Source organism: Pogona vitticeps, chromosome 6 (assembly GCF_051106095.1).
Source record: "Pogona vitticeps strain Pit_001003342236 chromosome 6, PviZW2.1, whole genome shotgun sequence".
NCBI lineage: Eukaryota > Metazoa > Chordata > Lepidosauria > Squamata > Agamidae > Pogona > Pogona vitticeps.
The window spans coordinates 52159308-52166696 of record NC_135788.1 but is presented as its reverse complement, the minus strand read 5'-3'; positions in this window follow the sequence as shown (position 1 = coordinate 52166696).

Sequence of the window (7389 nt, the reverse complement as noted above, 5' to 3'; positions counted from 1 at the left end):
CCTATGAACATTTCAAGTTATGAACAGCTTCGTTCGCAAAATTTTGCTTTGACTTGCGAATGGAGCTTTGAGTTACCAATGAAAAAATGCAGGGAAGGCAGGAAATTTGAACTTTCAGTTAACCGTTGGTCAGCAAAGAGGCTGCTTGTCTGCTACCTCGCTCGCCCCAGTGGTTAGAGAGTGTGGATACGGAGATAGACTTCACACTGCCTACTGCCTGGTACTGTACTGTACGGACTGTATTTTTTTGGCTTTTTTATTTTTGGATTTTTTACTTCCTTTTTTAAAACAGAGAGACTCCCTGTTCTGGGTGAGTACACTGCATTTACTGTACAGGGGTTTTGCAGCTTGGGGTTAAGCTAGGTGGGGGGTTATGTTTCTGTGCTGGCTGTTGGTTTTAAAGTCAGAAAACTGTTTGCAAAGGTCTGTCTGGCAGTTGCGCTCTAAAGCTAAGTGACCTCTCTTTTATTTTAAAAGGTGTTGGTGGGTGGGTTTAAAAGGTGCTTGGTTTGGTTTAAAATGTGTTTTGTTTAAAAGTTGCTTGGTTTGTTTTAAAATGTGTTTTGTTTAAAAGTTGCTTGGTTTAAAATGTTTTGCTGTAAAATGAGTGGGTTTAAAATGTGTGGGTTTAGCATGTATGGGTTTCAAATGTGTTTTAGACTCCATACTCTCCCCCCCCATTGTCTTCTCTCTCTCTCTCTCTCTCTCTCTCTCTCTCTCTCTCCTCTCTCTTTTTGTTCTTAAAAGCACAAACCTTTGTCTGAGGGGTCTGTGTGCCCCAGTGATTACCTTCTTTCATTCTTTCCTCTTTTCCCCATTGCTCCCTCCCTCCCTCCTTTCCTGCCCTTTTTAAAACTTAAGTTCATCTTAGGTTAAAAGAAGAAAAATTTTCCCCATAGTGGCAGAAAGTGAGGAGGAATTAAAGAACCTCGTAATGAGGGTGAAAGAGGAGAGTGCAAAAAGCGGTCTGAAACTAAACATCAAAAAAACTAAGATCATGGCCACTGGTCCCATCACCTCCTGGGAAATAGAAGGGGAAGATATGGAGGCAGTGACAGATTTTACTTTCTTGGGCTCCATGATCACTGCAAATGGAGACAGCAGCCACAAAATTAAAAGACGCCTGCTCCTTGGGAGGAAAGCGATGACAAACCTAAGCATCTTAAAAAGCAAAGACATCACCTTGGCGACAAAGGTCCACTTAGTCAAAGCTATGGTTTTTCCTGTAGTGATGTATGAAAGTGAGAGCTGGACCATAAAGAAAGCTGACTGCCAAAGAATTGATGCCTTTGAATTGTGGTGCTGGAGGAGGCTCTTGAGATTCCCCTTGACTGCAAGGAGAACAAACCTATCCATTCTGAAGGAAATCAACCCTGAGTGCTCACTGGAAAGACAGATCCTGAAGCTGAGGCTCCAATACTTTGGCCATCTGATGAGAAGACTCCTTGGAAAAGATCTTAATGTTGGGAAAGTGTGAAGGTAAGAGGAGAAGGGGATGGCAGAGAATGAGATGGTTGGACAGTGTCATCGAAGCAATCCAACATGAATTTGACCCATCTCCGGGAGACAGTGGAGGACAGGAGGGCCTGGCATGCTCTGGTCCATGGGGTCACGAAGAGTCGGACATGACTAAACGACGATGAGTGGTAGAAGACGGATTAACTGGTTTTGCATTAGTTCCTATGGGAACTAATGCTTCGACTTACAAACCGTGCCTTGACATAGGAACAAAAAACAGCTGGAACGGATTAAGCGGATTTCAATGCATTCCTGTGGGAAATGCTGCTTTGACTTACAAACATTTTGACTTGTGAACATCTTCTGGGATGGGTTAAGTTTGTAATTCAAGGCACCACTGTAGATGGCCCCTGGTTCACTCCCTAGTATTTCTAGGACCCCAGCATTTCTAAAGCCCCCCACTCAGGCTGAGGTGCTTTTTGTTGGGCGCCTTTGATATGTTTCTCTGTTCTCCATCACTGAAAGGCCAACATTAAAATCAACAGCTTGTCTTCTCTTGGATCGACGTTTCTGTGAAGAATGTCCTCTCAGTGGCATGAGATGTAGATTGCTTGCTGTTCCCATCTTTTCGTAATTCTGTACGTTTCTCTCTGATCCTTTACATCTCAGGTTAGTAGCTGGATTATCTGGATGATTTTTCTTCAGTAAGGAGCTGTTCTTTGTAAACTTGATAGTGTGACATTCAAACAGCAATGCAGATATTCCGGAAAGAAAAAAAAACACCCTTTCACAGCATAATATAATGGATCTCCAACCCACCCCCCCCCCAGCTATTACAGGGTGTCCTACTGAGCAGATAAATTATGGGTAGCTGAAATAATGATCCAATGCACCAAAAGCATTTTAGAAGCATAGGATGGTTAATGCAACAGCTATTTTTCATTCTCTCTTTCTCTCCCTTTGTGTATGTGGTTTTTAAAATGTTGTTTGGCAGGTAAAACCTCCCTGTGATATGGTTTACAGATGGTTCTGTTAAATAAAGCTTTCGCCTAATAACATTTGCTGTAAAGTCAGAAGGAAACGTAGCCAAGAGCTACATTAACTTTACATTTTTCTTTTTCCAAACAAAACTAGAGAGAATTATGATGTGTAAAAACAACAGCAAGGCTTGTCTTACAGTGTGAACCTCCTTCTCCCAATCTTAACTTTGAAATTAGAGACTAGTCAGAGGTAGAGCCTAGGATGTATTCAGAAACTGAATACTAATTGCAGTACAAGTCTCTCTGAAATCATACCCTACAAAATCCAATTGATTAACTGGAGAACAACCAGAGATTTATATTCTGGTTGTTCTCCACTCTGATAAATAAGCACCGTTGAAGTGCATGCTGGGAGTAAAGGAAATCTTAACTGCTCATTTTGGTTATTATTTCCATTAACCTTAATGCCTACCATGTTATTCCTCATTTCAAGTGTCTAATTTGAGAATGTGTCAAAATACCGATGTTGGAAGAAGTTATTCCAAAAGTGTTGCAGCTGCTATTACCTATGGATATTGTTGTCATAGCTGAAATTACAAAGGGGGCAAACGGTACTACTGACATATAGTGAACTGTTTATGAAACATAGTTTATTTATATTTTTTTAAATATTGCTCACTGCTGGTTTGGATGGTTCAAAAGAGAGGTCCTCTACTGCTGCTTCCTCTCTGAATTTCTTTCTGTAACCAGGGCACTGTTTCAGATTTGTGGTAAGGGGAGAAATTTGGGAGATGAGCAAGATAACAAGATTCAATGATGCTCTGATATTTAAAATAAAAATAGGATAAGCAGTACCATATTTGAATAGTATTTGTTGTTGTTGTTGTTTACTCATTAAGTCATGTCCAACTCTGGCCACTGCTGAGTTTTCCAAACTTGCTGGCATATGGAGTGTAGCACCTTAACAGCGTCATCTTTTAAGATTTTAAATAGTTCACCTGGAATGCCATCACCTCCACTGGCCTTGTTGTTTGCCATGCTTTCTAAGGCCTATTTGACTTCACTCTCCAGGATGTCTGGCTTTAGGTCAGCAACCACACTATTTGGGTTGTCTGGGACATCCAGATCTTTCTGGTATAATCCCTCTGTGTATTCCTGCCACCTCTTCTTGATGTCTTCTGCTTCTGTTAGGTCCCTACCATTGTTGTCCTTTTCATGCCCATCTTTGCAAAAAATTTTCCTCTAATATCTCCAATTTTCTTGAACAGATCTCTGGTTTTTCCCTTTCTATTATTTTCGTCTATATCTTTGCACTGTTCATTTAAGAAGGCCCTCTTGTCTCTCCTTGTTATTCTTTGGAAGTCTGCATTCAATTTTCTGTAACTTTCCCTATCTCCCTTGCATTTTGGAAAGCGATGACAGACCTTGACAGCATCTTAAAAAGCAGAGACATCACCTTGCCAACAAAAGTCCGCATAGTCAAAGCTATAGTTTTTCCTGTAGTGACGTATGGAAATGAGAGCTGGACCATAAAGAAAGCTGACCGCCGAAGAATTGATGCTTTTGAACTGTGGTGCTGGAGGAGGATGTTGAGAGTCCCCTGGACTGCAAGGAGAACAAATCTATCAATTAGCCTTTTGTTTGTGATCATGGGGCATTCTTGGCAAGGATACTGGAGTGGCTTGCCAATTCCTACTCCAGGTGGATTCCGTTTAGTCGGAACTCTCCACTATGACCTGTCCATCTTGGGTGTCCTTGCACGGCATAGCCCATAGCTTTCCGGAGTTACTCAAGCCCCTTCGCCACAACAAGGCAGCAATCCGTGAAGGGGACGGCTCTAATGATAGTCAAATGATACAGCTCTAATGATAGTCAAAGCTATGGTTTTTCCAGTTGCGATGTATGGAAGTGAGAGCTGGACCATAAAGAATGCTGACCGCCGAAAAATTGATGCTTTTGGTGGTGCTGGAGGAGACTTTTGAGAGTCCCCTGGACTGCAAAGAGAATAGACCTATTTATTCTGAAGGAAATCAACCCTGAGCACTCACTGGAAGGACAGATCCTGAAGCTGAGGCTCCAATACTTTGGCCATCTCATGAGAAGAGAAGAATCTTTGGGAAAGACCCTGATGTTAGGAAAGTGTGAAGGCAAGAGGAGAAGGGGACGACAGAGGACGAGATGGTTGGACAGTGTCATCCAAGCAACCAATATCAATTTGACCCAACTCCGGGAGGCAGTGGAAGATAGGAGGGCCTGGTGTTCTCTGGTCCATGGCGTCATGAAGAGTCAGACATGACTGAACGACTAAACGAAATGAAACGAAGAGCTGTATTATTACTTATTATTATGGCCGAGGGAGTGGTCAGCCAAAATCTGCCCACCAGCTACACTGATTGTCACCATTCCTGCTAGGGCTCTCATCCTGTTCTACCTATGTACACCACACACAAGTGTACAGGGAGGTTTCCCAGTCTATAGACTGCTGCTGGAACTTGTAGAAATGTTATTGCCAGCCCATGAATAAGTTTTTCACAAATCCTTCTAGAGCTTGTGCAGCAAGAAAGCTCACACATTGCTCTGCTTCTTTCTTTGCCTCAAATGGCACAGAGGGTTCAAATGCCGGCACCTCTTCGCTTTCTACAGTTGTCTCTCCTCACCCCTTGTGTTTTGGTATGCCAGTGTTGCATGGTCACAGTACACAGCTTCATGGGGAGCCTGTGACTCATGGCACCAGTTAGGGATATCTGGAGATTAGTGCCATGTGCTTTAAAGACACCTCACACCCATAATCAATTTTTCTTCTTCTACCTTTGTTACTCCCTCTAAGGTTTTTCTCACCACTGGGAGAACCAAAGCAATTCCCTGAGAGTGCAGTGATCACATAGCAACCTGGCAACCCTACAGCAGACCTCCCACTACTCTGTAGTCAACAATCCCATTTCAACTGGGGGTCAAACTATATGCTGCAGGTAGCTCATATTTAGAAGAGGAATATCCCTTCAGTGCTGAGAATGTCTTATGGTCACAGCAAAAACTTTTCACACCTCACATAGTTTACAAATGAGTATGCTTTGTTTTGTGTTTGGCTTCCTTTCAAATGTAAACAGGGGCTTCCTTTCCAAATCTGATTGCTTCATCATGGTGGTCTGCCTGAATCACATCTCTGGGAACACTGACAGATTTCTAGCTTCTAGTGATGAGCTATTTATAATGTGTAGTTTGGCCCTCAGTGTGCTCAATCCTCATTGGGCTGTTTGAGAAATACCCCTTGCACTTTCTTAAGGCTTTTGCTTGCTTACTTACTTCTAGCAAATCTCAGAATTTCCTTGAACATACTCTCTGCTGTTGCACAGCTTGTAGTGTTCTAGTTATATAATGGTAGGCACTTGTGAAAACAAATTCACTATTTTTATATAGGATATAAAGGTCCTGCACCAAAGGCGTATTTGATCTTGACAATTAGTTCAAAATAGTATGATAAAGGCACACAGTATGTCTTCCTCCCAAAGCATTCAAGAATAATACTAGTTGAACTCTGAAATAATTGCATTAAGTGTGAGCTTGCTTCAGTTTCTTCAGCTGTTATTAATTTGTTCTTCCAGCCCTCCCTCTTTGTTATCTTGGAGATATGTCATCTTTTCTAGGAGTGGGCATGCAAACTGCAGTGCAATATGTTCTTCCTGAGAAAATGATGCCTCCAGCCTACTGAACTAGTGTTAATTAGTGTTATTGTTGCTTTTGCCACAGGCATGTGAAAAATCATCTTTGTGTTAAAGACACCTCTTGGGTGGTTGCTATGCTGTGAATAATGATCAGTGATGCTGCTCTGCTATTTTACTTTTAATAGTGAGAAGGGATAGAAGAATGTTTGTTTCCTTCTCCAGAAACCTATGATTTCAGGAGTCAAACTGTGGTGGTACAAAGTAGCAGGGCTGTGATATTTGCTCAATTAATGTTAGTTGACTGGAGCTCATTAGAAGGGCATCTGCCCCCTTTGCTCTCCTTTAGTTTGGAAAAGCACAGAATGTACCTGCATATCATTCAATTCACATCCATAAGCATTTTTTTTAATACTGTATGGGGAAGGGTATCTTAAAATCCAGCATCCTCTGATCTTCTCCTTCTATTTCCCTCCTCCTCTTTTATTGAATAGTAGAAGTGGCATAGTGCTGATTCACCCCTTTGAAGGCAGGCAGATTAGTGCTTGGATACTACAAACATGGGGGGGGGGGCGGGAAAAAAGCCATAGATTGTGAAAATAGATGCTAGTTCAGTGGTGTCTCTTCACAGCTCCCACACACAGCCAGTGCTTGGAAGGAACTAATTAATTATTGTCCCTAGCCGTCTGGGAACTTATTAATTAATTGATTCTAGCTTTACTGTGGAGGTTGCAAAGGGAATTGGCAGTTTCACTGTTCCTCTTCACAGCTCCTCCACTCACCCAAAGCTTGAAAGGAACTCAAATGTGAAAGACATTCAACCTCCCTGCTGTAGCTTCTCTTCTGGAACTATTTTTTGTTTTATATTTTCCTTGAAAACTTAACTTGAAGGCTTCTGACTAGAGGCTGTGACTGCAGAGACATATATTTTCCTCTGAGAAGTACTGAATTCTGTTTTCTGCAACAAATCAAGTTTTTTTTAAAAAAAAATCATAGCTTGGGAGGCAACAAAAAAAACACAAGTCATGGATGTTGTCACTGTCACTGTTTTACTGAAACAAACATTGCATCATATTGATGGTGGGATAAATACTGAAACAATCAATGCAAAACCAGGTACTTTCAAAGGAACAATATTTCCATCTGGATGAGCATCCTGATGAAGTGAAAACCAAAAAACCCAAACAATAAATAGACAGATTGAAAAAAAAATGCAAGTACAGTACTTACAAAAATGACAGCTAGCAAACACCACTTTTAAAGAGGCATTCCCTCCTGTCTGACAGATGGGG